Source organism: Channa argus, chromosome 6 (assembly GCF_033026475.1).
Source record: "Channa argus isolate prfri chromosome 6, Channa argus male v1.0, whole genome shotgun sequence".
NCBI lineage: Eukaryota > Metazoa > Chordata > Actinopteri > Anabantiformes > Channidae > Channa > Channa argus.
The window spans coordinates 20,108,585-20,131,316 of NC_090202.1; the positions used below are offsets into that span (position 1 = coordinate 20,108,585).

The 22,732-nt window shown below is 40.1% G+C and overlaps 1 long non-coding RNA gene across 1 annotated transcript; it reads left to right on the forward strand.

Annotated features, from left to right (window-relative positions):
- Window positions 1–885: 885 nt before the first annotated feature.
- On the forward strand, window positions 886–22,259 carry LOC137128922 (uncharacterized). Its single transcript, XR_010914663.1, has 3 exons — window positions 886–980; window positions 6,561–6,676; window positions 11,211–22,259. It is a non-coding gene; the product is annotated as an uncharacterized lncRNA (long non-coding RNA).
- Window positions 22,260–22,732: the final 473 nt, after the last annotated feature.

Here is a 22,732-nt window from a genome sequence, read left to right on the forward strand (position 1 = left end):
GATTTCCAGACACAACTACAGTATCCAGCATTAATAGCATCTCAGTAGTGGAAAACGCAGTGTTTTTGTGTTGGATGAAAAGACGAGGAGAAGGCAGATGACTCGTCGCTCAGACAGAAGGGGAGAAGTATTGGGTCAAATCTGAGACAAAGCAAAGATGGAAGACAAGAAGAGGCTGTGGTTACAGTTCAACATTACACTTACTGAATCAGCCCTGGACTCCCCTCTCCCCAAAACCACAGTTAAAGCCACAGGTCAGAGGAATTAAAGAGAGAGATTAGATTTCATGTTGTAAAAGGTTTCGGAGGAGGAACAACAGCTACCAGACTCAGGGCGAAGGGAGGCCAAGTGTTGACCAGAAAGAGTAGCTCGGGTGCAGGCTAATGGCATTCACACATCACAGTGGTTTCTCCAACTCCCTTCCTCTATGATTCACAAGAAATGTGTCACTATGTGTGAGGATTATATATTATAGTCTGCACCATCACAGCTATCTTTCCATACACGATGCAGATGAATAGACAAATGAACACTAAATCCAGCACCAGCAACATTGCATGGCTCTAATGAAAATGAGACTATCACTCGTTTTGGACACTTCTATTCCATAATAAAACAAACATATGAAAAGCATATCTCAAATATAATTACAATAGTTAGTAGTTAGTGAAAAATCCTGTAATTATATATAGATGTTTCGCAAAGGACAATAAAGATATTTTTTTTCAGGTGAATGTAAAGTTTAACCCAGGTTTCCACATAAGAAGACTTGCTACGTAGTGCCGCTAAAGACGCCTCTTGTATAGATGCAACAGAACAACAGGTGACTCGAATACTCAACTTCCCTTAGACGCGCGTAGACCAACGCGCATGCTCAGACGCGCTGTCCAGGAACGTCGGATGACGGGAAAAAGCCACAAAATGCCGCCAATCTGACTCAATGGACCAGCAAGCAACCTTTTGACAGGGATCAAATCTGAGTAAGTGTAGATACAAGTTTCTCACCGTTGCAGTTAAAAAAAAAATCCTGTTATTAATCTAACGGCTACAGATATAGCTTGTAATAAGTGATGTTTAGGGAGCTAGTAAGTGATTTTAGAGCTTGTGGGCCGAATGACGCTAACCTTAGCTGACTGCTAGTTTCCTGTCTTTGTGCTAAGCTAACCAGATGCTTTATGGTGTCGGGTATCTCTGCTACTGTGCTGTAAGAAAGCAAAGCAGCCTGGAAAGGGATATTCTTAGTATATGCTTAGTATCTTTTTGGGAGATGAGGGGACAGAATAGACACTTGAGTGAAAACAGACTGAAAGACCGTGTCTTAAGTTTAGGGTTGGTGAATTGAGGTCTTCAGAGTTTGTGTGTCCTGTCTGTCAGTCTCAAGACTGTCATTCGGGTGTTTTTTTTTCCTTCTTTTTTCAGATACAGGTTGTGTTTGATGTCCCTTTTGTGTCCATTTACCTGTTTGTGATTTATTCAGACGGGAGCATCTCGTTAGCTAAAATAACCAGGATTTATGAGTCTCCCTGTGCTGTGAGTGGCGGGCCAGAGGCTTCGCCCCACACACAAGCACACAGCCAAGCTAATTGAGTTGGGTCATTACTGTCTCGTTCGGTCATCCATCACAACACACATGCACACACTCCATGTAAGAAAAAACAAAAAAAACAATTGGTGCTCTTTAGTTCTCCTCTGCTTTTGTTTCTTCAGGTGTGTGGCTGCCTTATGAGAATCTTTAATTTAAATTTGTCACTCTGGATCATGTAACATGTAGACAAACCCCGGTGTCCACCTTGATGTTTCTTTCTGGTCTCCAGTGATAGTTCTACCTTTTAAGAACTCTCAACTATGCCTGTCTGTGACTTCTATTTTTAGTTGTTGCACTCATTGAATATTTGAGTGGCAAGATTTGTGTGTGTGTCTGTCTCTTTTGGGGAGAGGGGGGGCTTTAGTGAAATGCCCACACAAATGCAAATGGCTAAACCCCCACCCATAACTCATGAGAGAAAAAAAAAAAAGAAAACAAGTGATGGGCAGATGAATGGAATAGATGTAGGGAACACAGTGAGTGATAGAGATGCATACAAATATACAGCAAGTCAATGACGAGAGAGTGAGAGACAGAGTGAAGAAGGAGGGGGATAAAAGTGCTTGGTAAATGGGTCAGGCCTGTCTGCCATCCTAGGCACATACACACAGTGTGCAGGCCCACAGGGAGAGACCCAGACTGTACAACATGCTGCTGAGAGGAGCGAAAGCAAGAGTCGAGACGAGAGAAAAATATGAAGTAGAAGGTTGCAGACTGATCGCAGGAATAGGGAAATCTAAATGGATAGGTGTGTTTGCTCTGATATGAAGTGGTCAGTTCACTCAAAATCACACAAAACAATTACTGTGTGTTATTTTTTTCCCCACATTTTAAAGTATATAGCCACATTGTTCTTTTTGGGTTTATTTGCTGTGATTTTCAGGTGTCAGTCTTTTAGGATTTTGGCCACTAACCTATGCAGTTTAAGTGGATTTTGTTTGCTGTGCTGAATGAACCTAAACGGTCTCCTGTTAATCAGGATTATGCAGACCTTTCCATGAACAGCTTACTTTTGAACTATTGTACTTTTTTATAAAAAATATAAGCAATTCCTGATTTACGATTTTCATTACTTGACAAATACGATCCTATTAACATAACTTGAAATGTTCAGTATGTAGAAGATTCCAATATAATTAATTGAACATTTGGAGTATTCTTGCGTGACTCATTATAAGAGCATTTTAATATAGTGTATGATGATGTCAGACATTGTCATTTGTGACTTGATAGTGTTGTATGTATCTCACACTACTCTGTTCTGCTGCAGTTTGCATTAAGGAGTGGCAGTGTAGGGTATATGCAAGTGTCCTTAACCTAAAGTATCAACCCAGTAATTTTTTTTTTTTTAATGACTTAGCATTTAGCCAAGCTGTTCGGAATCTTTCTGTTACAGAATTTCAGTAGGCCTTTATCAGTAGGCGTTTTCACCTGACAGCTTATAGTTTTGTGTGAATGTCGGATAGGAAGGAGAGTAGGGTTTGGTCTGTGGAAAGGTCGCACAACTCTAACCCCTGATGCTGAATGCAGTTCGTCCGGCTGCTCGTCCGGCCACACCAGTCATTTTTTATTTTTTTTTTATGGTACATTGCTGCCTGAAGAAAGGACACAGTGAGTTTGTTTGCTGGACTGGAACTGCATCAAAGAAAGAGACAAGAAAGAATGGGCCAGGCTGTCACTGAAGTGAGAACTGTTCCATGGCTGCTTGGCTTGAACAGATGAAAGGGTTAATCTCATTTGACAACATGCAACAATGAATAATGAGTACAAAGCCTCCCATGCCTTCGCAACTTTTTCCGTGAAGCATGGCCTTATTTGCTCTACAGCCTCTGCAACACTTTGCCTTGTTTGCCTCCATTGTGTGTGCAGCAGCTTGCTGCTTACTGTATGTGTGCGCCTAGGTAAACACATTTTGGGAATAGCAGCTAATCCATCACTGGCGTCTTGCTGAAATGTTTCTCCCCTGGGGCTCTGCAGTGCTGCGGTATCAGGTGGAAGGGTTCCACTTCCTGTCTTTGTGGGCAGGTTCCTGGCCGAAGGGGACAATCTTCCCATTGGCGCCCAGTGGGTTGAACGTAAAACCCATGGGCGACACTACCTGTTTCACCACAAGCCTGAGCGGCACCACTCCAGGCACTGTTAGTGTGCATCATGTTTTTATGAGAAACAAGGAAGTAGGTTTCTGCAGCCAAGAATATAATTTCAACTTCAGTTTCCCTCATTTTTTTTTTTTTTTTTTTTTTCCAACCCCGTTGCCTTAGCTTTGTTTTCAAATTGAGATTGCATTGCATCTCTGTGGGTCATGAGGAAAGCTGCATGTCAGTATATCTTACACACATACACACTTACACAGGGTGAGTGTTCCTCAGTGAGCTGTACAGATTTTAAATTGGATCTCTCTTGTCCGCGCTGTGGGTGACCTTCCCATTTGGTGCTGAGGAGTGTTCCAGAAAGCCAATACAGCTGCCGTGATTCATTCTCAGAGGTGGACAGAGACAAGCAGAAAGAGACTAACTTGCACATTTCTTGCTTTCTGACCTTATGTTTGATTCCAGGGGTGGATAGGAAGGGTGGGATTGACATTTTGATAGTTTAGTAGATATACATTACTTGATTATGAAATGTATCAAATTTAACCTTGAAGAATAATACAGTGGTGTATGTTTCTGTGTATTTCTGATCCCAATTTGGATGCCTGAGAAGGAAAATTAAGTGCTTGTCCAGTCATCTATGCTGGAATTTGCGGGGCTGTGTCCAGCCAATGGTAGTCGACAACCTGACAGCCGACTTGGCGTGCTACATGCTCAGCCAGGTAAAAAAGGTTCAACTGAAGGCAATGCTTTTATGAGAAACCGACTCAAACTGTGCACCGCTATCCCCATGTGTACGATTAATAGTCCTGCTGGTCTCAAGCCCCTTTCATACATGCACTGAAATTCTGACATGATCCAACTTTTTTTAGGTGGGGTTTGTATGTGTGAACGACGTTATCCGGATTATATCCTCCGAGCCCCCCAGTGCAACGTCCGTGTGATGAGCTCAAGTGCACGACGTGCTGCTCTGTGCCGAATCTTTGAGAGTTAATAACGAGCGAGTGGGTGTGTTGATGACGTTTCAATCACTCAGCTGCTGTTGTAGGTTTTTTTTTTTTTTATTAGTTAGTAAACTTTTTATTATTTGCATGTTGTAATCCTGTGTGTGCCGATCCCGCTCGGAAATCGAGTGGATTTTCACACTCGAAGGCGCTTCTCACCTGGATGATCTCCTGCTGGGAGTTACATGTCTGAAAGCGGCCGCTCTGGACAATGTCAGAGGCTGAGTTCTCCGAACATTGTCCAGAGTTCATGTGTGAAACACATGGTTCTAGACTCTCCCCTTCACCTTGGTTGGGCCATTTGTAAGAGCTGTAGTTATTTGTTCACTTTGGCAACGCTTCATTTTTGTTCTCTATGCATTTACAACCCTTTGTGGAGAATTCTGACATACTCTGGTACTTGCACACAAACATGGCCCTAGAAACACATGAGAAGAACCTTCGTGAGCAGCTTCAGCACAGATGGCCTTGTTAACAACAGCCAACTGAGACAAAAGGTCACTTCTACCACTGTGGGAGGAGTGAGGGCAATAAATACATCAGCAACACAACAAAGATAATATATCAAAATCAAAGAAAATAAGTGCTACAGTAAACTATGTCCAAATTAAAGCATGTGGTAATGGGGTGTTGTATTAAATAGAGTGATTTTGGATTTCTACACGTTTTGATTTCTGTACTTTCTGTCTGTAGTCCCCTTTTGTTGTTTAAGGACAAAGGAGTATCACATCACATAACGTACACATAAAGTCAAACTAGAAAGTCACAAAAGAAATAAAGAATAATTAAATAAGCATAAATTCATTCAAGGTCAAATAAAACAAAATAAAAACAAAGTAAGAAGTTGTAGAAGCAATAATCTCTCTTAAGGTCAACAGGCTAATGGGGCCCAAACGATTTCAGTCTTGACTAAACAAAGCAGAGACAGCACCTTAATGAGTCTGCCACTCACCAAGAGACAGCGGCTGCTTTACTCTGAAATCCTTTCCAACTAACATGCTTGATTGTTTCAGCTGTGTCAGACTCACCTTGAACTGCGATGTACCTTGAACTGCGATGTAATCGCAGTTGATTATTGTTTCAGCTCTTGGACAAAATGACTAAATGTATTCCTTGTTTTCGCACACAGTTGATATTGACGGTTCCTAAAATACATGTCAGATTACATTGCCAGCATTTCTGTTGCACAGTGTTTAGTTGTTTTGCTACATTTTGGAATAATCCATTGATGACTGTGCCCGAATCAAAGGTTTGTACACAAGGGCCATAATTGGTCAACAGTCATTTCAAAATAATGGCTAGTTGTAGAATATTTTAAGAGAATTGTTTTATTATAAAACAAACACAGGTGTTGTATTCTTTCAAGAAAAGTATAATACAAATGTATTTTTATTTTCTCTTATTTTGGTGAGATGTCTCAGTGTAAAATATGGATCAAATGTCAAAAAGTGAGAGGTGAATAGAAGGAAGGTAGAGGTGAGAAACGCAGAGATGGAATAATGGCACAGCTCGGCATGGCTTGTTTCACCCCTCTAAAATAAATTCTGATGCTCTTTTCTGTCGTTGATGCCAATGAGAGCGCCATGGGTATAAGATCAATAAGTCTCAATTCTGCCAGTGAGCATGGCTTTACAGCAGAAATCTATAGCACTGTTTTGAATTATTATTACAAATCCATTCCTCTTGTTTTTTTTCCTGTCCCTGCTAAAAGAGGCAGAGAGGTTGTCAAAACAATAAGAGTAAATCAATGGCTACGGGAAACAAAGCACGCCCTGTGGAGCTCCCAGCATAGGTCAACCCAAAAAAAAAAAGAAAAAAAAAAAGCAGTTGTAAAATTAGTATGATTCAATAGTTCCTCCTCCTTCTCTGTTTGCTCTTTAGGGAGGTTTACACTCTGCCCTAAGTGGAAGAAGAGATGAGGGATGTTTCCATCTTTCAAGACGTAATGAAGTCATCATCCCCCGATAGATATGTCCTGACCCTGTCTTCTCTTGAGGGTGAGTCATCTTCCTATCACTCTGGACGCAAGGCCCCCCCCCACATGCACTTCACACACACAAACCCTCTCCTAACACCATCTCTGCTTCCATGTTGCCTTCTTTTCTGTCCCCCCACAGTTTACAGCTCCATCATAACAAATCACTGTTATTAGACATAACACCATTATCATAGACATGCACACTGTGGTAATATCCTGGGTGAATTAAGAGAATAGGAAGGTGATGTTGAATGTACATGTCCTAACACATGCACACATGTTTCATAATAAGAACCTGACAAGATGTGGACTTTATGTAAACCTAAACATAATTCTGTCAGTGGGTGTTAGTGTGCCTGCAGCCACAGGCAGGCTGAAATTGTTAAATTGTAAGATTGCAGATGTATTGGACATTTTCACACCTCAGCAATTTTCAGCTATAAGTAGATGCCTACATCTACCATAATGTGCAGCTACAGGAGCAAGTGGACACAACAATAGGAATTGTTCACACTATTTCAGACTTGGCTTAAACAGAAAAAGACAAGTAGCTAGCTAGTCGGATATAAAAAAGGTTGATAAGACAAATTTGAAGCATCTGTGAAATGTTGTTTATTTTTTCTACTTTTCGCTGACTGTAGCTGTAATGACACTTCTGGTTTTTTACAAAAAAAATAATCAATCACTCTTTTTAAAAGGAGAGCAAGTCATATGTGCTCCAAAATTTACTAGAGGTGTTGGCTAGTGCTTTTGTAAAAGCAAATACAAATTTAAAAATCATAATTGATTGGCTAAGGTGGTCTTAAAATTTTCCCAATCTTGCAAAAAGCCGACTGCTGAAATGTCAGTGTACAAGAACAGTGATACAGGGGCAAGTAGTGTAATTGCTGAATTCCAAGCTAAACAACTTTTTACTAATAAAGAAATAAACATTACTGTAGTTCAGTTAGGTGATACTGCCCAGGACTGAACAGATTTAGCAGCTTGTACAAAGCTACATAGTCACGGATTCTAAATGAAAGCTTAAGATGCAAAGGACAGCTGAAGTCTCTTGTTTGACAGATGCCCTGGCTCTCAGAGGAGCACAAGTAATGATTGACATAGTTTGGATGCAGGACTTTCACACTCTTCGTATTACCTCACTTTCTCTCTCTCTTTCTCTTTCACACATAGCAAGCTCTCTGACAGAACGTATGCACCTATTAGCCATACCATCTCTCATCGACCCTTAATGCCTTAGCGCTGGGTGTTAACGTGCCCCAAGCCATGCTAATGCACTGTGGCAAGCATGGTTTAAATTGGGACCATTAGAGAGAAACGTGGAGACCCAGGTGCACACATTGGTTTACATCCAGTATGTGTAAAATGAATAGCAGACAGACAGGAAAAGATGAGACTTGAACTCAGGCACAAGGACTTATGACTGTATGTTTTGGTAATGGAGGAATGAATAATAACAGCATATCAGTGCTGCTGCTCCACATGCATACAGTCTGTGTGCATGCTTCCTAATCCTAATCTAATCCTCATGTCCATGGTGCCTCTTTAAGTGTGCAGTAAACAGGTGGGAAGGAATGGTTTCACAAACGTTTCTCCTGCAGACGTATACACACACATACACACACGTATACACATGCACGCACACCCTCAGCACACTATTTATCGATGGTTAAATAACTTGGTGACTCATGACACAGTTTTGTTGGTTTATACGTGTTTATGTATTGACCTGGGTATTAAAGTCGGGTTAGTGTGAATGGGGACAGTGGTACGGTGGAAGAACCAGGGACAGGAAAAAAAAAACGAAGAATGTATGACTGAAGTACGTATAGACCTAAATTGCTGCCACCTCTTTTTTTTTCTTTGGATTACAAACCAAGCCTGAGTGTTTGTTTTTTTGTTATTCATGAAAAGACAATTGTTGATTTTAGGCAACAGATACACTGTTCTCGCCCACTGCCTTTCTTATTCTCTCACCTTCTCCTACTCACATTCTCTCCTGCCTCTTCGTCTTTGTTGACCTTGCCGAATTCCTCCTGCTCCTCTGATCCAGTCTCTTTTCTAATCTTGCAGCTTCTTTCTTCATCGATCGCCCCTCTCTTTCAATTTCTTTTTCCCTTTGTCCCACTTCTGCTATAACTGCATATGCTGACAGTTCTTCATCGCAATATTTACACAGTTAACATTGTGTCTTTTCTTGTTAGTCAGCCTTATTTCTATCTTTCTAGCACCTTTTCTCCTCGTCCATTCCTTCTTTCATCCCAATCGTGTGTTATTTGTGTTAATTGAATGATTTTTATGATGGGATCCATCTGACCATGCCACTGATCACAATCTGCCTTCATGAACTTTTGCTGAATGGCGTCAGGAAAACACGGATTATTTTCCCCCAGGATCCATGGATGTTTTGAAACATTCTTGGTCTTGTAATTGATTTTCCTTCTCTGTTCTAATTTGTGTGTGCTAGTACTTGGAAATCTCTGTCTTTGTAAGACTAGTATACAGTGAAAGACAAAAAATAAATAATTAAATACATCTGCCAGTGGTGCGAAATATTTCACTTGCTTTCAATGCCACTTTTTTTTTTTTTTTTTTTTTTTGAAGAAAACCTTCAGATCATTAAGAGTAAAAATTAATGTAGCAAAGTGTTTTTTTTTTTAAGCAAAACATTGGATTGAATAGTACAAATTCAGCATCATTTAAATGCGTGAGAATCTGTAAGTTAATAAAACTTGCTAGTGTAAAAAGCAACTTGACTTTGACCTTTTGATGACCTCAATTGGTAGATATGTACTGTAGACCAGGTCAGTCATCATAATATGCTGTTGTTACAGGAGCAATACTGAAACTGAGTTGGGACTGAAGTAGGCAGGATTGCATTGAAAAAAACATAATGTCTATCTTCTCACTTCAGTCTACACTGGTTTAATAACCAGATTTTGAACCATGTGGCTCATTTACTTTTGTTTCCAAAAAGACCCCATTAATAATCAAGAAACAATCTACAAACAAAACAAAACAAAACCCAATGTAATGTACAGTAGGTGTCTGTATACTGTAATTGCCCCTCTAGTAGTTTTTACTGTTTCTGGCATGTTTCATATGCACTATATACATTTGACCTGCACTTATTAAAATCACCTGTAACATACATGTACTGAACTTGAACAAAACCCACTGGAGCACATTTTTTTCTGATAGAAAGGCAATGTGTTATCTGCTTCAAAATATTTAGTTTTGTGTTTTAATTTTGGTGTTTTAGTTAAATAATTAAATTTAATTAAAATATTTATTTCAGTTTAACCTCATAATCTAATACATTTTAGTTTGAGTTTTTGTTTCAGTTCTATTTTGTCGTTATAGTAAATGTATTTTAACATAAATAAAGTTTTACAGTTTTTACATTTCCTTTTTTTATGTGACCTTACTGGGTTCACATCTATTCCATTTTATCATGCAAGTTGCAACAAAGTTTCTTTTTAGGCTACTTCAGACATACATTAATCATTGACAAAATTCTATGTCAATAAGAGGTTGGTGTGCGCAAGTCTTTGTGTGACTGCTTGACAGACCTGTGTTGACTCGTGTTAACTTTCTACAGGTCTGTGCTGATTTAGATGAATTTCGTATAAAAAGTTAGAGGCAGTAATTGTTTTCCCTGCTCTCCATGCAAAGTTGCAGGTCTAGTCGGTCCAGTCATCTCTGGAGAGATAAAAGAGGAGGAGGAGGAGGAGAAAGGCTTGATCTCAGCATACAGAAGAAATAGATGACTAACCAAATAGCAGGGCCCAGCCAGCCATGACCACAATCAATGGGCTTTCTTTAAGTGTCTTCGATTTAGACTTGCACTCCCCTCTCCACCGCAGTCTCTTTCTGTCTATGTATTTTTTTTATATACCTCCATGTCTTTCCTCTTCTCAATCTCTCACCTTAACTCCTCGTTTTTTTTCCTTTCCCACTTCATTCCTCTTTTTAGATGTATACCCTTTGGGTTACTCTTTTCTATCATTTACCTTTTTTTTTCCCTGGCTTTTTACTCACCTCTCTTTTTGTCCTTCTCTTTATTCCTCTATTACTCATTTGTTTTACCTTGTCATTTTGTCCCTCTTTCCCTATTAATTCTTTGACCTACCCCCCACCATCACCATTCTGTTGTATGTAATTATTTTTTTTCTTCCCTCCTCTTAACTTTTTTCCACCCCTTATTCCTCTTCCTTATCGTTCTCCCCTGTCTGGCATTATGGATCTTTTTTTCTCATCCTTTCCTGTCCTGTGTTCTTCCCTTCTTTTCATCCCTTTTTTATTTTCTTTATACATCTCACTCATTTGTCTCCTCTCCTCTGTCTTTCAGCACACTTGCTTTAGCTTCCATCCCAAGCTGGTATTGATTGAGTCCTCACATCTTCGTTAGGATTCTGCTGTTCACCTTGTTGGATCCAGCCCCAGGGCAGTGATCCAGCGGAGCTCTTGAGAGAAGCACGCTCGAATTACATCTTAACTCTTCCCATGTTTCACTTTTAGCAGACTTGCTTTTGCTTATCTCCTTGTTCCAGGCTGCTGAAATTGCGCTTCAAGGATGTTCCTACCTCACCCCCTGTCCCGAGGTTAACCGTCATGAAGATGTGTCACAGGCAAACTGAGGGTGAAGACTTAATTTAGACATGTGATTGTGTGTGCTAGAGGAGCTTTGCATTCATTGTGAACTTTAAGTTCAGAGCTGGGCCCTCCCCCCCCAGTCTTCAGAACATGAACTTTTTAACCAATGCTATGTATCAACAGGTTATAAGGAGAAATTTGTTTCATGGCTACAATGCCATTTTATAGAGTCTTGTAGGCCTCATAAATTATACGCCTTTTTTAATGTGCACTTACTTCTGAGGAACCGAGAGCACTGGCCACAGTATTCACAATCCAGTCAGGATGGTAGAGTTTGGGTTTGCTGTGATAAACTCTTTTAGTCATTGTGTTGAAACTGTAAGTCTAAGGAGATCCAAACGTCTCAAATATAGTATAATTTTGATCCCCTGATAAATCATACCTTGGGAGAAAATGTTTAATAGATTATTGTCCACTCTCCATTGTCCCCAGTTTGTTTATAAAATGTTTGGGTGTTAGTGCAGATAAATCTTTAGACATTTACATTAATTCTCAGGGCTTTATTATTACGGTATTATAAAAGTATGGCTGCTTAAATAATGACGCATGCTCTCCTAGCTGTTATCTGGTCTGTCTGTTAATGTTTGTCCTGTTGTCTTCTGTCTAGATGGACAAGAACTCTATCCTTTCCATATATTAAGGTGTTCTTAGGTAAGACAAACTGTTCAAATGTTGCTCTGGATTTGTTTTAATAAATGTGGGCGGAAAATAATGCAGTTTGCTTTGGATGAAATCACAAAATGTAAATGTGTGGTGTGTGTGTGTGTGTTTTCCTCTTTTTTTTTTTGTCTTAAATATACTTTATTACGGCCATACAGACTAACACCACACTACAGTGACCTTTTTTTTTGAGTACCATATTGACAAAGCCTACAATACTGCACTATACAGCATAAAATAAATTACTATAAATGTACTACATATTTCACCATAATAAAAGAACTGATTATTGCAAACAAATCATGTAAAGTGCCTAAAACAGCCTTATTAGTTGTATTATTTGCTGAAAATTAATCAGGAATAGAGGAGAAAAAAAAAAGGTGACGTTTCCATTATAGCAACAGTAAACCATATCTTCACAAGCTAAAGCTCCTGTTTTCTAAATGGATACAGATTTTAAATGACATCTACATAAGCACTTGGTGAGCACTTAACAGCAGGGAGGACAACACTCAACCTGTCTTAACACTAAATCTAAATATAACCCTCAATTACCACTTTTTTTTGGTGAATTCCCTCTTACGCCCTCCAACTTGTGTTTCAGTCTTGAGCTTTTACACTCTTTCAACTAATGTTTCACGCAGGCGATTAGTCACAACTTTGCTTAAATATGTCAGTTTGTGGCAGAAAGACACAAAGCAGAAGCGGACTGGAGAGTCAGTCATGTGGGAGTCCGACATAGAAAGTAGGGGGACCCCCATGACCAGAAGACACACACTGATAACTTGCTGATAACCCACATAAAAAAACACACACACACTTCTAATGCGATCCAGTGTATATGTAAACATGGTTGCGTTACAACTTTCCTACACATTCAGAGGTTCTTGTTGAATGATGATGAGATGATATCTTCCCACATAAAAATATCATCGCTCTATTCTTCACTTTCTGTCTGTACCATCAGTCAGTTTCAGGCACTGGCTCAAGACATTACACAGGCTCTGTGCTGGAGATGTGTGTTTGATATGTACAACTCAATGTTTTCATTGGGCAGCTGTCCTCTTCCTTTATACGCTCTGTAAACCGCAGCATGATATATGATGGTAGTGATGTATTTGAATGTAGAAATAGTTCTGGCGCTCTGGTTTGAGACAGAGAACCATTTAGGACAGATAGTGAAGAGAGGTCAGCTTAAACAAATTGCTCTATGATCACTGCTGTTGCACATTCATTTATATTATTTTTCACATCTTTCTCATATTTGTCCATGTGGTCTTTGTTTTAGACAAGACAGCATTATGCGGCATTGTCAAGCTACCATGAAATGAGAAATGTAAAAATTAACACATGGAGCAATGGCACTGTGAAACTCAGATCACAGTTAAAAGTGCATGTAATTAAAAAGGTGGAACGTCGAAATTAAATAAAGCTCAACTTCACTGCAATAAATAAAAAATGGAGATAATTGATATTATCACCCCTTCAGTCTGTACTTGCCAGTGTGTGCCTGTGAAAACCTATGTTGTTCAAAGTCTTGCATGTCTACATCTTCCCAGACATGTATATGTATGTGGGCATATGAGGTTCTGTTTAGTGTTAGGTGCCGCCCCCCCCCCCCTCACCATTGCTGTAGGGAATTTAGTGGACTTGGGAGGGCTGTTCCAATTCTCCTGCAGACACCCTGTTTATTTAGCCTGACATTCCTCCACTGTTCTCTGAACCTGGGAGCCAGTTTCTCTGCTTAGTCTCATCCCAAATCATGTCTGCCTCGTCACTAGCAATGACATTGGAAATAAGATTGTGTGTTTGGAGACGAAGCATCTTTCATTCATGGAAGAACACACACAAGTAGGAATACTGTATGCCTTTTTAAATGGCTGAAAAGTTAGCGTTACCATCATTAGATCTTAGTATACTTCAGTCTTCACAGGCATGTTGGCATTTAACGAATGACTGCAGGAAGCCCGATGACAGATTGCATTTGAGAGGCGCCCTCCTTGCGATGAGCTTAACGCTGAAAGACGAACCAAAGCAGTGGTTTGGCTGGTCTGTCAGCCGCACCGCAGTTTATTTACCCTTCACTTCTCATTAGGCCACTGACTGTAGTCTGTGCATGGTGACCATTTTAGATCGCTGAGTAGCCACAGTCCACAGGAGCCTCTAATGAGTCATTGGAGTTTCTGTCAATACTGCTCACATGTATGTCTTTACTTGCGTCTGTTCAGGATTTCCTTTAAGTGATATTGAGTGCTGACTTGCAATTTGGTAGCATTTACTGAACTGCTTGTCTCTCAAAATTAAAGGTCTTTCACGAGTGCTGATGTGTGCTATCTAACACGTCCTTATGGTGCAGTTAGCGATACAATTTACGATTAATTTTCTTTACCTAGACGTTTGGCTGCAGCAGTACATTTCTCCTACCCTTATGGGTCAACTTTCCATCTCTTTTATACCTTCTGGAAAGCTCAATTACATATTTCAGTCCCTCGTTGAGTTTGGAGCCAGAGTATTGGCTTTCTCATTAGCAAAAGTTCCAACTCTGTTCCTAAAAAATTCCCCTGTTTGTCCTTATTTATCACTGCTAAATGTGTGTGGTTGATGCAGGCATGTGATACCAATCTGTCACGTGCTGTAGGTATGAGAGTGTCAGTGCAGCAGTTTGCATGTGTTTCTTTCTCTCTATGACCAGTTGCTTCTGGCCTGTCTCACTCATTACCCTGTCATAACAAGCACTCTGCTGTTGTATTCCACCTTACACACATGGCCAACACACACGATTACACACCAAGGTCCAGCTTACACATACTTGCTTTTCCTCACCTCATTAAGCGGCACAAGAAGAGAAGAGTCAGAAATAAGGGGCAACGGAGAGCCAAAGAAATGGACAAAGTGAGGTAGTGCAAAACTTTGAAAGCGTGTGATTTATGTTTTATACTCTTCTGGGTTATGTTTTGGCGATGCAACCTGCTAAGTTGTCTTGTGCTTTGAAAAACCGTTGGTCCAATATGCCAGGTCAGATCTGTCAACTCAACAGGAGGGAGACAGAAGGAAAAAGAGCGTGTTCACTTTTGTATGTGTTTACTAAAACTCCAGGCACGCAGGCATGCATGGATGAACGCACACACACACAGTTTCTCATCTTGCCAGAGAGTTGAGGATGCCGTATGATACAGTATGTATTCTGTGTTTGTGGAAAAAGACAAAGGCCCACTGTGACTAGTAACTCAGACTTTCTCCAATTTTTTTTAGAGCAAGCATCTGATTCCATCATGCGTGGCCCAGGACACATGAGCAGCCGCCAGTGGAGAAGCTTTGGCAGTTTTCCTTCTCTGGCCAGGGATGATCACAAAGGGAACTGACTATAGGGAATGCGATAGCAGCCTTGTGTTATTACGCTAATGCAGCCTTTGCAAACACAGAGTGGATAGCCTGTCTACAGTTGCTGCCATTCAGAATGGCGAGTGCTGTTAAATGCAGTTCCTGTAATGGTTTTTATGTTACCGGTTTAGTGGCACTGAGTTACAGTGTGGTTACTGAGCATGGCCTCAGACAGAGGCAAATAGATTTTACTTCTTGTTTTTTAAAACAAGAACAGTCAGGCCCCAAGGTCGGCCACTTGGAAATTTCCCTGTGTGTGTTATACTGATTGGGGGAGACTTGAATAATACCAAGAATTCCCCAGGTTAGTTAGACGGGTAACATTTTAAAGGTTAAATTGCTCTTGAGGTTGGGCACTGCTATGTAAGCTATCCACCAGTCATCTGCTGCTAAAAAAAGAAAAAACCCAATGACATCATAAATCATAACATATCAAGGGCCGCAAGAAATACATGTGGCTTCAGAATTGCAGTTGATATATGGGAATATTTTAGAAATTAATGTGTGTTGGAAACAGCCACACTAACAGGTCTATGAGGCGGCACTTGAGCACAATGGTGCTTTGAGCTAAATGCTAACCTCAGCTTGGCAAAGTGGTCACAATGATAAATGGTAAATATTCGCTTATATAGCGCTCTCATCCAAAGCGATTTACGATGTTGATTCCCATTCACACATACACTCACACACCGATGGCGGTGGCTGCCATACATGGTGCTCACCTGACCCACTGGGAGCAACTTGGGGTTTAGTGTCTTGCCCAAGGACACTTCGACATGTAGCCGGGAGCGGGGATGGAACCACTGACCCTGTGGTCCATGCCTTACCAACTAAGCTACAGCCACACAGTGATGATGCTGACGTTCTCCGGGTCTTAAATGTGCCAGTGTGCTTTGACCCTGTAATGCTTATCAGTAAATTTCATGGCGGACTAGGTGCTTCTGCCTCACAATGGAGGAGTAATGTCATTACTTAATTTGTTGCTGCTATAGTTGATTGTTTTAAGTTGGCTTTAAAGACCAGGACCTTCTGCCACAAAGTTTCTGCCTCACTGCACAGCGGCAAACATTTATACTTTAGATTATGTCTTTACATCTGACACAAGACAAATTCCTAGTACTGTTAGTTGTTCTTAACTGTGCCTGGCAATAGACAGTTTTCTGATTCTGATGTATGTTAGTTAGAATATCTATTGGATTTTTCTAGTATTTTACCAGATAAGTTCAAAAACGTTTCCTTTATATTTACAAGTAGGTCAAAGTTATTGTTCTCTTACAAACTTGAATGTTTTTATCAAATATTGTGAGAATCAAACTAATGCATACATTTGATTCTAGACCAGATTTGTGGATCAAAATAATGTGTATGCAGAGTTGAAGCTTTGCTGCGAGAAATGCATACACACAGGTATTCAGCCAGATTCACTCTATTCTGACACATAAACACGTAATCAAAAGTTGTCACGCTGAGAAACTTTTGGGGAAAGAAATGCTCTAAATTTAAATCTTCTTAACTGAGACCTCTTACTGTGGCAGCAGTGTCATTTTCTGTGTGTTTGACAGGACCCTGGGTCAGTGTAAGTTGAAGCTTTAGCCGCAGGGCCTGGATGCCAGTGCGAATACGTTACCTGCTTCACCCCTGGGCTGTGCCGGCTTGACAGGCCTGATGTGAAAACAACATATTCCCCCCATCCAGCCTACAGCTGGATAGATCTATCAAACTCAACCACAGTTTGATCTTGGCAGCAGTAGTGACAGATGCCTCGTACTTCATCACTGTCAGTCAGAATGGCTTTGATGGATGAAGAGTTAAATTGCTGTGATTAAATGAACTGTTAATTTATTAGGAGTGAGTATTACGTAAACACGTTGATGAGATTCAGTAGTCTCTTGTGCGTGGACTCTTCCACGCACATGACCATAGCATAAAAAATAAAAGGCAATAAAAAGGAAGCATAAACATAGCACACTAATACTGCGCAATAAGCATTTAACTTCATGCTAATCCTCATCTCTCTCGTACTCCTGCTTGTCCCCACCTTTTCCATTCAAGAACGAAGGAGAAAGTACAGGAAGCAGATCCTCTCAAATTAAACTTCACATTCCCGTCTCTAGCCATTTGCTCCCCGGGTATTCCCCGCTCTGTTCCAATCATAACTACAGGAAAGAAAGGTTCAAGGTGGGAGGGTAGAAGCAGGGGGTGATGGATGGCTTTTCAGCTCCATGTTTGCACAATGAATAGTTGGAGCTGCTGATGGGAGGGGAAGCAACTGGCCTCCACGGATGAAAACAGATATGGAGAACAATAACAAGAGCAGTAAAGTTTAAGAGATTTTATGAAGAGGCCTGCTGAGTGTAACAACATTGCTATCTATGCTCTGATGTGTCTCTAAGACACAAGACGTAGAGCTAGCAGATTGTATGTTTGGCTTGATCACACTTGTTGGTATAGGGCGAACTAACTCAAGATGTAAGTGTTTGTACTGTGTTTGACTCAGGAGTTCCAGTTCAGTTTTATCCATCTCTCATCTTTGGCCATGGGACAGGTCAGCAGGGTTTTAATGTTCGTGGCAGATATGCACGTAGCTTCCTTGGCTCATGTCCCTGTATATACCTTTACACACTTTGTTCTCTCTTTTTTTCTTTCTTTCTTTTTTGCAGATTGTGCAGTTGCATTGAGTGAAGCTTTAGTTTGCTTGACTGTATTTTACAAGTAATATTCCCGGACAGTGTAAAATCTGAATTTTTACATGAATTTTTTATGAATAAACATCAGTTTTACTCAAGTTATGGATGCATGACAACAGTCTCTTTCTTAGCATTAATCTGCACCAATTTCAAATTATATTGATGTGATTATATGTTATAAAATATGATGAGATCCACTGGGTTAAACCAAGTTAAAAATTTAAATACAACTAGAAATCAAATTGCCACACTTGCCTCTACTTGTTTTTTACTTTCTTGCTTTTTTTGTTAATGTAATATAATGTAATATACTTAATGTAATCATGTTCTTGAAATCATTTTTTAAAAGCCCAGTTAAAAAAAGGATTAAAATATATTTTACCTCTTCTCACGAAATTATTGACTGTAATTTATTCTTAACATAAAGTCTATGTCTTTTCAAAACTTTATTTATCAATCTCTTCCAAACATATCACAGTGAAAATTAAATCACAATGAACCTTTGCAAAAAATAGGACTGTGTCTGAAAATAAAATTATTCCGACTTTATCAGCAACAGTGTATTTTACAATTTTCTGCCACTTCCCGTGGCCTAACTTCCCACTGAATTTAATTTGCAGCTATTAATAGGCCTTTTTTAAATATTTTGCTTATGCATATACCCCTGTTTTGATAAACAACAAAGTCCTTGATTAAAGTAAAAAGTTAAAACCTACAATCGCCCCAATTTGATAAAATTAGAAACACCTGTCTCTTTTCTTCGGCCTCTCTCTCTCCCACCTTTCTTCTCTTCTGAGTGAGGTGTTTGGAAATGACAGGATGGGGTAAGAGGGTGAGAAGGAAAGGTCTCTGTATTTGTGTGTATGTGTGTTTGCATGTGATTCAGGTGACTAATTTGGATGTGGCTTGTGTTGGGGTGTGAGGAGCCCCTACTATCCAGGGAGCAGAGATGGAGGACATAAAGCAAAGCAAGGAAGGACTTGAAAAATGGGTCTTTTTTTTTTTTTTTTTAATAGTGAGAAATGAGTGAGCGATTGGGGTCGTGGGGTTAAAGCTCAGGAGAGGTCAACGATTTATCTACCTTTTAAATTTGTTGAGCTAGACCTCAAGGACCTAGGACCTAAACCTAAAACAATAGTTTGTATACTGAAAAACATGCTTTAGTGTTGTTTTTTTTTTTTTTTTGAAGCCAGTTTAAAAGTGTAGAATCAGGAATTTAATTGCCCCTAGAAAACGAAACAAAACACACTTTTATAAATGTTGGCTGCTTTGTCATCGTGTGTGGAGTGCACAGACTGCGGCTTGGGCGGTGTATAGATGGGTTTCATATAGCACAAGCACGGTCAAAACAACTTTATGAAGAGAAACAGCTATTGATCTGAGCAGCAGGCAGCCATATGATATCAATAATGACTCTATCACAAACGCACACATAGACACTTACTCCATTCTCTTCTGTGGACCACCAATTGATCATGCTGTAGGAACTAATACATCCCTCCCACTGTGCATGTGTGCAAACTGAAACATTTGTTGTACAGACCAGATGCTGTAATATAGTAATTTTAGCATTTGGGCGCATATGTTGAAACTGAATTGTTTATGTGGATGGGAAATTGAAGGCTTTAGTATGTGTCAACTAAAGTGCTTATTAGCTCATCTAACATTCTGTTAACCCGATATCTAGTGGAGAAATTGTGGGACACGGAATGCAACTGTTTTGTAACTTTTGAAAAAGATATTTCCACACTCACTTACACCCATTTTAGCGTCTCAACTCACTTGTTCATTATTCACACAACTGTGACCATGTTAACATGGTAAGACCACAGAGATGCATAACTACGCAAAGTGCTTGGTTTCTGATAAATCTGCAGGACAACAATGTCAGTCGTATACTTTTGTTAGTGTTATACACCTATTAACAGTTGAGTACAGCTGTGGCACTAGTTTCCCACTCGGGTGCAATTAAACTATTGCAGAAACACAGGAAGCAATGACATAATTACTGCAAAGGAAGGCCAGTATTGTATTTATGTTTATATTATGTGTCCGTCCGAGAGTCTCCATTAGTCAACAGTGTTCTGATGCGCTGTTTGCTGACACATTTGGTCTTTTCAGAGGTTCACATGCTTTTCGTCATTTAGGTATTTCAAGAGAACAATACTTTTGTATCAAATCAGAACGTACATTTTGAAAACGTTAAGTACTGTTGTAGCTGTCATAGCACAGTAGAATGTGATTTTTCTACCATTGGCAATAAATGCATAATATGGTTTCAGATGTTGTATCTGAAAGACATATTCAGACCTGTACAAAGTTTCAGAAAATTCAGAGTCCCACTGTTTTTTGCTGTAGTAATGAAATTAATATTAACCATGAACCATGCATACAGCAGTGGGGCTGTGGCAGTAAGTCCTTTTGTTGAGTTTACATTTTATTGTACAGTATTTTCATTTATTGTGTCTTTAAAGCAGTACAGCATTTTGTTACTCTGTCCTGACATCCACAGGAGTAATTTCTCACAAACGTGGCACCAGTGAACTTTCCCAAACCAAAAATTACAGTCATTAGAAAAATCATTGCAGCTTTGTCTTAATGAATTGCATATTTATATGGTCATCATCATAGTCAGTTTATCTACAATTTTTCCTAACCTAATGCTAACTGTTGGTATAAATAAGCTCTTTTCACTTTTTTGTCTTTATACAGCCGTAAATAGAAGATTACAGCCAACAGTGGATTATTTTTGGTTAGTCGAAATGGTGAACACTGAAATGGCTGGTCTAACTTCCTCTAAAGGGATAAAATCCACCTACCAAAACCTCTAAAGCTCACATTTTGTAAGACATTCTATTCTCTCTCCACTTACCACTCACCCCAACTGGTCAAGCCAGATGGTCGCCCATCCTGGGCATGGTTCTGCTGGAGGTTTGTTCCATTAAAAAGTGGATTTGTTTGGTTTCTTCTATGTACATATTTGTATAGTCTTGACTTTATTATGTAAAGAGCCTTGAGATGGCTTTGTTGAGACTATACACATAAAGTTGAATTTAATTTAATCATATGTTTCCGGCTCTCTTGACACCCTCAGCTAGATTGCTGTTGCAATGGTGTATTTACTGTGGCATTCAGACACAATAGTATGATAACTGACTAATTACACAGACCAACCATTACATTATGAGTAATGATTTAAACCTCTTTTACATGAGCTAAATTGTGATGGCTAGATGGCTGGTTCAGAGCAACCCCAAAACTGTGGGTCTTGTAAGCTGTTCTGGGTCTGCTTTTGGTCAGGATCTACTAAAAGCGGTCCGAAGAACTACTGTTAGTCAGGTAACAGTGTCATGGGTGGCCCCGACTTACCGATGCATGTGGGGTGCAAAGATGGGCGGGGCACGTGAGCATTAAACTGGACCCCGGTGCAATAGAATAAGGTGACTTTGTCTGATAAATCGCACTACTTGGCTTATGACTTGGCTTCAAATTTCCCCAGATCCCAATACAATCACGTATGTGTGGAATGTGCTGGAGAAACAAGCCCGATCCATGGAGACACCACATCACACCTTGCTTCAAGCATATATTCAGAGGTCTAGTGCGATCCGTACCTGGACGGGTCAGGGCTGTTTAGTGAAAAAAGGAGGACCTACTCAATTTTGGGAAGGTGATCACAATGTTATGACTGTTTAGTGTATTTGTGCAATTGATTTAGAAAACAACAAAAAAAACTGTGTACATACACACGTGCACACACAGTCAGCAGCAAAGGCTGTTAGCTTCTTCAAACCACTGGGTGTTTGCAATATGGATGCACCATTAAGGAAACAGCACTCCTCAGCTTTATAAGAGCATGTTAGAATATTAGTCAGGACATGAAATATCACTGAAGAGTTTATTTTTCTTTCTTTCACATGACTTGTTATTCTGTTGTGTCTCATCTTATGCGTTGCACTTCCACTACTCTGAATGAGATTCTTGAGGTCTTGATTTGATCTCTAGGCCTTCATTTCTCTTCGTGCTGTCACCTCCGGGAGGAGGTGCATTGTCTCTCATCTGCTAACTCAGCTCTTTAAGTTGCAACACAGCCTCCTCAACTTCTCATAATTCACAAAGTTTGCTTTAAAACCCCCACATACACTTATTGCTTCTGTGTTCAACCTTGGGAATAGTCGTAGGGAAGCAGGGAAATACAGAGAGGAGGTAGGAGGGGGGGGAGAGGAAGGAATGACTGTTCTCCCGTTCTCTCCCTTGGTTCATAATTACCTGGTGAGCGAGGTGGGTGGGTGGGTGGGTGTGTGTGTGTGTGTGTGTGTCCATGGTGTGACCCATTGGGGTGGTCCTGTAGCTCTTGTGCAGATTAAATGCTGATGCAGAGTGGAGACAGCTGGGCAGAGTGGAACTCAGGTCATTAAGGTTCTACTAGCAAGAGCAAAAACAACCATCCACACATGCACACACATTTACCGCACCACTCAATGAGCCTTTTATTTTGGAAAACAAACACAGGAGGCTAAAAATGAAAGAAGGAACACTATGCTGGTGACAGGCCCTATATGGGGTCTTGGGATTGAAGGATGAGGGAGAGAAGAGAAAACCAGAGGGAGAAAAGGGAGGAGGGGGCAAGGTGTCTTGAAACGCTAGACAGTCCGAGAAGTGTGTATTTGTTCAAGCTAGTGCTTTTGAGT